The sequence below is a fragment of the Orcinus orca genome, chromosome 6 (genome assembly GCF_937001465.1).
Source record: "Orcinus orca chromosome 6, mOrcOrc1.1, whole genome shotgun sequence".
NCBI lineage: Eukaryota > Metazoa > Chordata > Mammalia > Artiodactyla > Delphinidae > Orcinus > Orcinus orca.
In genome coordinates this window covers 91,063,828-91,073,004 of record NC_064564.1, presented here as the reverse complement: position 1 = coordinate 91,073,004, position 9,177 = coordinate 91,063,828, and the positions used below count along the sequence as shown (strand labels likewise).

Here is a 9,177-nt window from a genome sequence, read left to right as displayed (position 1 = left end):
TTCTCTATGTATAGTATCATGTCATCTGCAAACAGTGACAGTTTTACTTCTTCTTTTCCAATTTGTATTCCTTTCACTTCTTTTTCTTCTCTGATTGCTGTTGCTAGGACTTCCAAAACTATGTTGACCAATAGTGGTGAGATTGGACATCCTTGTCTCCTTCCTGATCTTAGAGGAAATGCTTTCAGTTTTTCACCATTGAGAATGATATTTGCTGTGGGCTTGTCATATATGGCCATTATTATGTTGAGGTAGGTGCCCTCTATCCCCACTTTCTGCAGAGTTTTTATCATAAATGGGTGTTGAATTTTGTCAAAAGCTTTTTCTGCATCTCTTGAGATGATCATATGATTTTTCTTCTTCAGTTTGTTAATATGGTGTATCACATTGATTGATTTGCGTATATTGAATCCTTGCATCCCTGGGATAAATTGATCAAATTCCACTTGATCATGGTGTATGATCCTTTTAATGTGTTGTTGGATTCTGTTTGCTAGTATTTTGTTGAGGGTTTTTGCATCTATATTCATCAGTGATATTGGTCAGTAATTTTCTTTTTCTGTAGTATCTTTTTCTGGTTTTGGTATCAGGGTGAAGGTGGCCTCATAGAATGAGTTTGGGAGTGTTCCTTCCTCTGCAATATTTTGGAAGAGTTTGAGAAGGATGGGTGTTAGCTCTTCTCTAAATGTTTGATAGAATTCACCTGTGAAGCCATCTGGTCCTGGACTTTTGTTTGTTGGTAGATTTTTAATCACAGTTTCAATTTCATTACTTGTGATTGGTCTGTTCATATTTTCTATTTCTTCCTGATTCAGTCTTGGCAGGTTGTGCATTTCTAAGAATTTGTCCATTTCTTCCAGGTTGTCCATTTTATTGCCATAGAGTTGCTTGTAGTAATCTCTCATGATCTTTTATCATGAGATATAAGTGTCACTTGTTACTTGTTGTTTTTCATTTCTAATTCTATTGATTTGAGTCTTCTCCCTTTTTTTCTTGATGAGTCTGGCTAATCGTTTATCAATTTTGTTTATCTTCTCAAAGAACCAGCTTTTAGTTTTATTGATCTTTGCTATTGTTTTCTTTGTTTATATTTCATTTATTTCTGCTCTGCTTTTTATGATTTATTTCCTTCTGCTAACCTTGGGTTTTGTTTGTTCTTCTTTCTGTAGTTCCTTTAGGTGTAAGGTCCAATTGTTTATTTGAGATTTTTCTTGTTTCTTGAGGTAGGCTTGTATAGCTATACAAGAGCTATCCCTCTTAGAACTGCTTTTGCTACATCCCATAGGTTTTGGATTGTCGTGTTTTCATTGTCATTTGTCTCTAGGTATTTTTTGATTTCCTCTTTGATTTCTTCAGTGATCTCTTGCTTAGTTAGTAACATATTGTTTAGCCTCCATGTGTTTGTGTTTTTTACGTTTTTTTCCCTGTAATTCATTCCTAATCTCATAGCATTGTGGTCAGAAAAGATGCTTGATATGATTTCAATTTTCTTAAATTTACTGAGGTTTGGTTTGTGACCCAAGATGTGATCTATCCTGGAGAATGTTCCATGAGCACTTGAGAAGAAAGTGTAATTTGCTGTTTTTAGATGGAATGTCCTATAAATATCAATTAAATCTACCTGGTGTATTGTGTCATTTAAAGCTTGTGTTTCCTTATTAATTTTCTGTTTGGATGATCTGTCCATTGGTGTAAGTGAGGTATTAAAGTCCCCCACTATTATTGTGTTACTGTCAATTTTCTTTTTATAGCTGTTAGCAGTTGCCTTATGTATTGAGGTGCCCCTATGTTGGGGGCATATATATTTATAATTGTTACATCTTCTTCTTGGATTGATCCCTTGATCATTACATAGTGTCCTTCCTTGTCTCTTGTAACATTCCTTATTTTAAAGTCTATTTTATCTGATATGAGTATTGCCACTCTAGCTTTCTTTTGATTTCCATTTGCCTGGAATATCTTTTTCCATCCCCTCACTTTCAATCTGTGTGTGTCCCTAGGTCTGAAGTGGGTCTCTTGTAGACAGCATATAGATGGGTCTTGTTTTTGTATCCATTCAGCGAGCCTGTGTCTTTTGGTTGGAGCATTTAATCCATTCACGTTTAAGTTAATTATCGATATGTATGTTCCTATTACCGTTTTTTCAGTTGTTTTGGGTTTGTTTTTGTAGGTCCTTTTCTTCTCTTGTGTTTCCCACTTAGAGAAGTTCCTTTAGCATTTGTTGTACAGCTGGTTTGGTTGGTGCTGAATTCTCTTAGCTTTTGCTTGTTGTAAAGCTTTTGATTTTTGCATCGAATCTGAATAAGATCCTTGCCGGGTAGAGTAATCTTGGCTGTAGGTTCTTCCCTTTCATCACTTTAAATATGACATGCCACTCCCTTCTGGCTTGTAGAGTTTTTGCTGGGAAATCAGCTGTTAACCTTATGGGAGTTCCCTTGTATATTATTTGTTGTTTTTCCAGCAAGGCTGGTTTCAATAATTTTTCTTTGTCTTTAATTTTTGCCAATTTGATTACTATGTATCTCGGCATGTTTCTCTTTGGGTTTATCTGTATAGGACTCTCTGCACTTCCTGGACTTGGGTGGCTATTTCTTTTCCCATGTTAGGGATGTTTTTGACTATAATCTCTTCAAATATTTTTTCAGGTCCTTTCTCTCTCTATTCTCTTTCTAGGACCCCTATAATGCGAAGGTTTTTACGTTTAATTTTTTCCCAGAGGTCTCTTAGGCTGTCTTCATTTCTTTTCATTCTTTTTTCTTTATTCTGTTCCACAGGAGTGAATTCCACCATTCTGTCTTTCAGGTCACTTATCTGTTCTTCTGCCTCAGTTATTCTGCTATTGATTCCTTCTAGTGTATTTTTCATTTCAGTTATTGTGTTGTTCATCTCTGTTTGTTTGTTCTTTAATTCTTCTACGTCTTTGTTAAACAGTTCTTACATCTTCTCGATCTTTGCCTCCATTCTTTTTCCAAGGTCCTGGGTCATCTTCACTATCATTATTCTGTATTTTTTTTCTGGAAGGTTTCCTATTTCCACTCCATTTAGTTGTTTTTCTCTGGTTTTATCTTGTTCCTTCATCTGGTACATAGGCCTCTGCCTTTTCATCTTGTCTGTCTTTCTGTGAACGTGGATGTTTTTCCACAGGCTGCGGGATTGTGGTTCTTCTTGTTTCTGCTGTGTGCCCTCTGGTGGATGAGGCTATCTAAGAGGCTTGAGCAAGTTTCCTGATGGGAGGGACTGGTGGTGGGTAGAGCTGACTGTTGGTCTGGTGGGCAGAGCTCAGAAAAACTTTAATCCACTTGTCTGATGATGGTTGGGTCTGGGTTCCGTCCCTGTTGCTTGTTGGGCCTGAGGTGACCAAACACTGGAGCCTACCCGGGCTCTTTGGTAAGCCTAATGGCTGGCTCTGGGAGCACTCACATGAAGGAGTACTTCCCAGAATTTCTGCTGCCAGTGTCCTTGTCCTCACAGTGAGACACAGCCCCACCCTGCCTCTTCAGGAGACCCTCCAACACTAGCAGGTATGTCTGGTTCAGTCTCCCCTGGGGTCACTGCTCCTTCCCCTGGGTTCCGACAGGCATACTACTTTGTGTGTGCCCTCTAAGAGTGTAGTCTCTGTTTCCCCCAGTCCTGTTGAAATCCTGCAGTCAAATCCTGCTAGCCTTCAAAGTCTGATTCTGGAGGAATTCCTCCTCCCATTGCCAGACCCCCACGTTGGGAAGCCTGACATGTGGCTCAGAACCTTCACTCCAGTGGGTGGATTTCTGTGGTGTAAGTGTTCTCCATTTTGTGAATCACGAACCCAGAGGTTATGGGATTTGATTTTATTGTGATTATGCCCCTCTTACAATCTCATTGTGATTTCTCCTATGTCTTTGGATGTGGGGTATCTTTTTGTGGTGACTTCCAGTGTCTTCCTGTAGATGATAGTTTAGCAGTTAGTTGTCTCCTTATTTATTTTCGTTTTGGATCATCTGTCCATTGGTGAAAGTGGGGTGTTAAAGTCCCCTACTATGATTGTGTTACTGTCGATTTCCCCTTTTATGGCTGTTAGCGTTTGCCTTACATATTGAGGTGCTCCTATGTTGGGTTCATAAGTATTTACAATAGTTATATCTTCTTCTTGGATTGATCCCTAGATCATTCTGTAGTGTCCTTCTTTGTCTCTTGTAATAGGCTTTATTTTAAAGTCTATTTTACCTGATATGAGATTTGCTACTCCAGTTTTCTTTTGATTTCCATTTGCATGGAATATCTTTTTCCATCCCCTCACTTTCAATCTGTATGTGTCCCTAGGTCTGAAGTGCGTCTCTTTTAGACAGCATATATATGGGTCTTGTGTTTGTATCCATTCAGCCAATCTATGTCTTTTGGTGGGAGCATTTAATCCATTTACATTTAAGGTAGTCATTGATATGTATGTTCCTATTACCATTTTCTTAATTGTTTTGGGTTTGTTATTGTAGGTCTTTTCCTTCTCTTATGTTTCCTGCTTAGAGAAGTTCCTTTAGCATTTGTTGTAAAGCTGGTTTGGTGGTGCTGAATTCTCTTAGCTTTTGCTTGTCTGTAAAGGTTTTAATTTCTCCACTGAATCTGAATGAGATCCTTGCTGGGTAGAGTCATCTTGGTTTTAAGTTTTTTCCTTTCATCACTTTAAATATGTCCTGCCACTCCCTTCTGGCTTGCAGGGTTTCTGCTGAAAGATCAGCTGTTAACCTTATCGGAATCCCCTTGTATGTTATTTGTTGCCTTTCCCTTGGTATTTTTTCTGTGTATTTAATTTTTTAGTGTTTGATTAATATGTGTCTTGGCATGTTTCTCCTTGGATTTATCCTGTATGGGACTCTCTGTCCTTCCTGGACTGATTGACTGTTTCCTTTCCCATATTAGGGTAGTTTTCAACTATGATCTCTTCAAATATTTTCTCAGACCCTTTCTGTTTCTCTTCTTCTTCTGGGCCCCCTATAATTTAAATGTTGGTGTGTTTAATGTTATCCCAGAGGTCTCTGAGACTGTCCTCAATTCTTTTCATTCTCTTTTCTTCTACTCTGTGGTAGTTATTTCCACCAGTTTATTGTCCAGCTCACTTATCCGTTCTTCTGCCTCAGTTATTCTCCTTTTGATTCCTTCTAGAGAATTCTTAATTTCTTATCTTGTGTTGCTCATCATTGGTTGTTTGCTCTTTAGTTCTTCTAGTTTCTTGTTAAACGTTTCTTGTATTTTCTCCACTCTATTTCCAAGATTTTGGATCATCTTTACTATCATTACTCTGAATTCTTTTTCAGGTAGACTGCCTATTTCCTCTTCATTTGTTTGTTCTGGTTGGTGTTTTCCTTGCTCCTTCATCTGCTGTGTTTGTCTTCTCTTTTTGCTTACCTTACTGTGTTTGGGGTCTCCTTTTCTCAGGCTGAAGGTTTGTAGTTCCCATTGCTTTTTGGTTTCTGCTCCCAGTGGCTAAGGTTGGTTCAGTGGGTTTTGTAGGCTTCCTGGTGGAGGGGACTGGTGCCTGTGTTCTGGTGGATGAGGCTGGATCTTGTCTTTCTGGTGGGCAGGACTGTATCTGGTGGTGTGTTTTGGGCTGTCTGTGAACTTAGTATGATTTTAGGCAGCCTCTCTGCTAATGGATGTGGTTATGTTCCTGTCTTGCTGGTTGTTTAGCATGGGGCATCCAGCACTGGAGCTTGCTGGCTGTTGACTGGAGCTGCGTCTTAGCGCTGAGATGGAGATCTCTGGGAGAGCTTTCGCCGTTTGATATTATGTGGAGCCGGGAGGTCTCTGGTGGAACAATGTCCTGAATTTGTCTCTCTCAACTCAGAGGCACAGGCCTGACACTGGGCCAGAGCACAAAGACCCTGTCAGCCACATGGCTTCACAGAGCCAAGGATTCCAGTTGAAGGATTACAGCACCCGATGACTCCTGGCCTGGGGCTCTAGGTAAGCCACTCACAAGGCTTTGGTACAAAGGTCAAAAGCTCAGCCTTGATAGTGTGACACAGGAGATGCTCAGGCCCCAGAGGCGGGAAACCTGGAGCTGGCGGAAGTGACATAAGGCCAGTCGCTGGAGGAGCGCATCTTAGGCTTCTAAAAATGCATCAAGCATCCACTGCATAGAAGTCTGATTTTTTCCTGTTGTAATTCACTTTCCAGTCCTTGCAGATTGGTTCTATTAGGTCACTCTTTTGATGCTCAGCAAGGCTGCTCACTGCTCCAGTCGGCAGCTTATTTCCCACCTTAAATGGGAAGGTCTGTTAGTGCTTTAAAATCCGAAAATTTAATGCTATTTTAACATAAAGTTATTATATAACTTTTAAATATAGATTTGGAACATGTACATCTTTATAAAAATTGAAGACAAACTAGCAATGTAGTTTATTGAAAGTAAGAAAAACTACCTTTGAGAAATTTTCAGGGTATCACACAGCATTCCTGCTGTGTTGATCTGAACAGTTTTCCTTTCAATCCGTCTCTATAGGAATGCACTTAGTGTTGAAGAATTTTCTCCACATGGGGCAGTCCACGTTCCTCCTCCTTGGCACATTGCATCGTCTTATCAACACTTTGATACAAGGTCAGTGTGGATAGTGAGGCCCATCAGAGCCTACTCAGTTTTTATCTATTCACAAGGAAAATAAAATATTTTTGAATATTAGGAAAGTACTTTTTTTTTTTTTTTTTTTTGCGGTACGCGGGCCTCTCACTGTTGTAGCCTCTCCCGTTGCAGAGCACAGGCTCCGGACGCGCAGGCTTAGCGGCCATGGCTCACAGGCCCAGCCGCTCCGCGGCATGTGGGATCTTCCCGGACCGGGTCACGAACCCGTGTCCCCTGCATCGGCAGGCGGACTCTCAACCACTGCGCCACCAGGGAAGCCCAGTATTATTTTTTGAAGTACTGTTGCCCTCGCTCTGGTGTTGAGGAGATACTACTGCTCTGGATTTTATAAACTACCATAGCAATTGAAGCAGACATATTTCAAATTAACGTATTTGTGAAGTGAATAAAGTAGCCATTTATTTCACTAATTTTTGTACAGTTTGTTTATGCTTTTCTTGTTTTTTTTAAGAAGGAAAAGAAAGATAATTGTGTAGACTGAATTGTGTAGAACTGATTATTCTTTACTCTGCTACTTACCCAATTTAATCACATGATTAAAGTTAAATTTGGAAGAGATTTATCCTATATTTCTCTCTGTATTCATGAACCCTCTATATATCATGAGAAGGAACTTTTAAATAAGTCTTTTTCCCCAAAGTAGAAAATATATTTTTTTCTAAATTTTCAGCTGAATTGGAATCTTATGAATCAGAAGAACTAATTTTTTTCCTTATATGAGTAGACAAAAGGGAGGAATGAAAGTAACAAGCCAGGCAGTGATCCAGTGGATCTGCGGCTTCAAGCCTGCAAAGTACTAAAATGCCCATGAGCAGAGGTCGTAATGAAACTTTTCTTCATTCACCTTACCTAACCAGTCTTGCACTTTTGATAACAGCAACCATAAAAGGCCTAAAGCCACTTGGTAAATTCTAGATATAACCTGTCCTGAGAGAATAAGAATTTATCTCTAAAAACAGATGTTTATTTAGACATTGAGTAGACACTAGTGCTAGATATGGTATTAAGTGCTTTGCATAAAAAAATCTCGTTTAACTTTCGAAATGACCCTGGATATTGTGTTATCATTTCCATTTTCTAGAAGAGGAAAGTAAGCCCTGAAAATTTTAATACATCATCAGAAATTACACTGCCAGTTTATTGCAGAGCTAGGAATCAAATCTAGGTTTATGTGAATGCAAAGTCCATGTTCTTAACCAACCATTTACATTACTAAACTGAGACTAAAGGGTAAAATATTATGAGCAGGTAGTCATTGTTTAGCAATGATTAATAAAAACATTCCTTGGACATGCTTAATTACTTATTTAATATTATTTATATTGAGTTCATACATGCTAGATTAATTTAATTGTATTAGCATTCTATTTTTACCAATCTGATTAAAACTGAGTGACTCTAGTGGGAAAAGAATAATTGTCTGCTCAAATTCTTAACTAGAAATATGAGATTTAAAAACATGTAAATCAAAACAAATCATTGTTCTCTTAAACCATTTAGTTTTGGAGTAGTGTGTTATATAGCAATAGATAACCAGAATAAAATTTAGTATTGGAAAAGGGGTGATGCTATAAAAAAAAAAAATGTGTCTTTGGCTTTGGCATCAAGTTAAGGCAGAAGGAATGGAAGAGCCTTGATCAAACTCTTAAGTGAATAATAGTGAGGATTATGTTACTGGAGATTGGAAAAAACTGCACATGTTGTACAGTTACCAAACCAGTTTCATTTGCCCAATGCACAGCAAGTCAAACACTGAGACCTTTAGGTTCTCAGCAGAGAAAAGTTTTATTCACAAGGCAGCTGAGCAAGGAGAGAGGAGAAAAAACCTCAAATCTGCCCGTGCAAAGACAAGGGACTGGGGATATTTATGGGATACGTAGGGTTGTCTGAGGCATGGGGAGCGTGGGGAAAGGTGATTGGAGACAAGAAAAAGGTGAGGTAACTGTTCTGTGCAGGCACAAGGAAGCTACATGCTTCTCCATGGGAAGCATGTTCAGAAAATGGCTGTGTAAGCATGTTCTGAGGGTGGAGTTTTTGGCCCTCTGAAGTTAAAAGATCACTGGGTAGACCCTCCAGCATGCCCAGTTAGAGGGTTGGTGGTCTTGACCAGTCTTAACAGGCTTGAGCTCAAACTGGACACAGCTGACCCCAAGTTCCTGAAAAACAACTTGGGCAGACATCTTATTGTTTAAGCTAGTGATGCTTGGAGGACATGCAAAGTTTCTGTAACAACAGTAACAGTGAGCTTGATCCATGAATGCAGATTACAGTTCATCATTTATCAAGCAAGTTATAGTTTAATGGATCTAACTGATAACTAGCCTTGGTTTCAGTATCCTTGCAGAATGGTTAGTAACATTTTTGCCTCCACTAACAGGAAAATTAGAAGGGTACCTAATGATCTCAGATCTGGATAAGTGATTTTCTAAGAAATTCTGAAATTTCCAACTAACTTCTCTTTGTGCCTAAAATACAATAAATAGAAATGAACTATAAATAAAGTAAATAAAACAGAAAAAAAATGAAATAAAAGAACTGTATAATTTGAAAAACAGAAAGCCCACAAA

The 9,177-nt window shown here is 38.8% G+C and overlaps 1 long non-coding RNA gene across 1 annotated transcript in view; it reads left to right on the top strand.

The window, feature by feature from the left end:
* Positions 1-589: 589 nt before the first annotated feature.
* LOC125964660 (uncharacterized) overlaps positions 590-9,177 on the top strand; it is a 152,209-nt gene continuing 143,621 nt past the window's right edge. The window contains exon 1 of the long non-coding RNA XR_007477896.1: positions 590-739. This is a non-coding gene — a long non-coding RNA (uncharacterized LOC125964660). The remainder of the gene's footprint in view (positions 740-9,177) is intronic.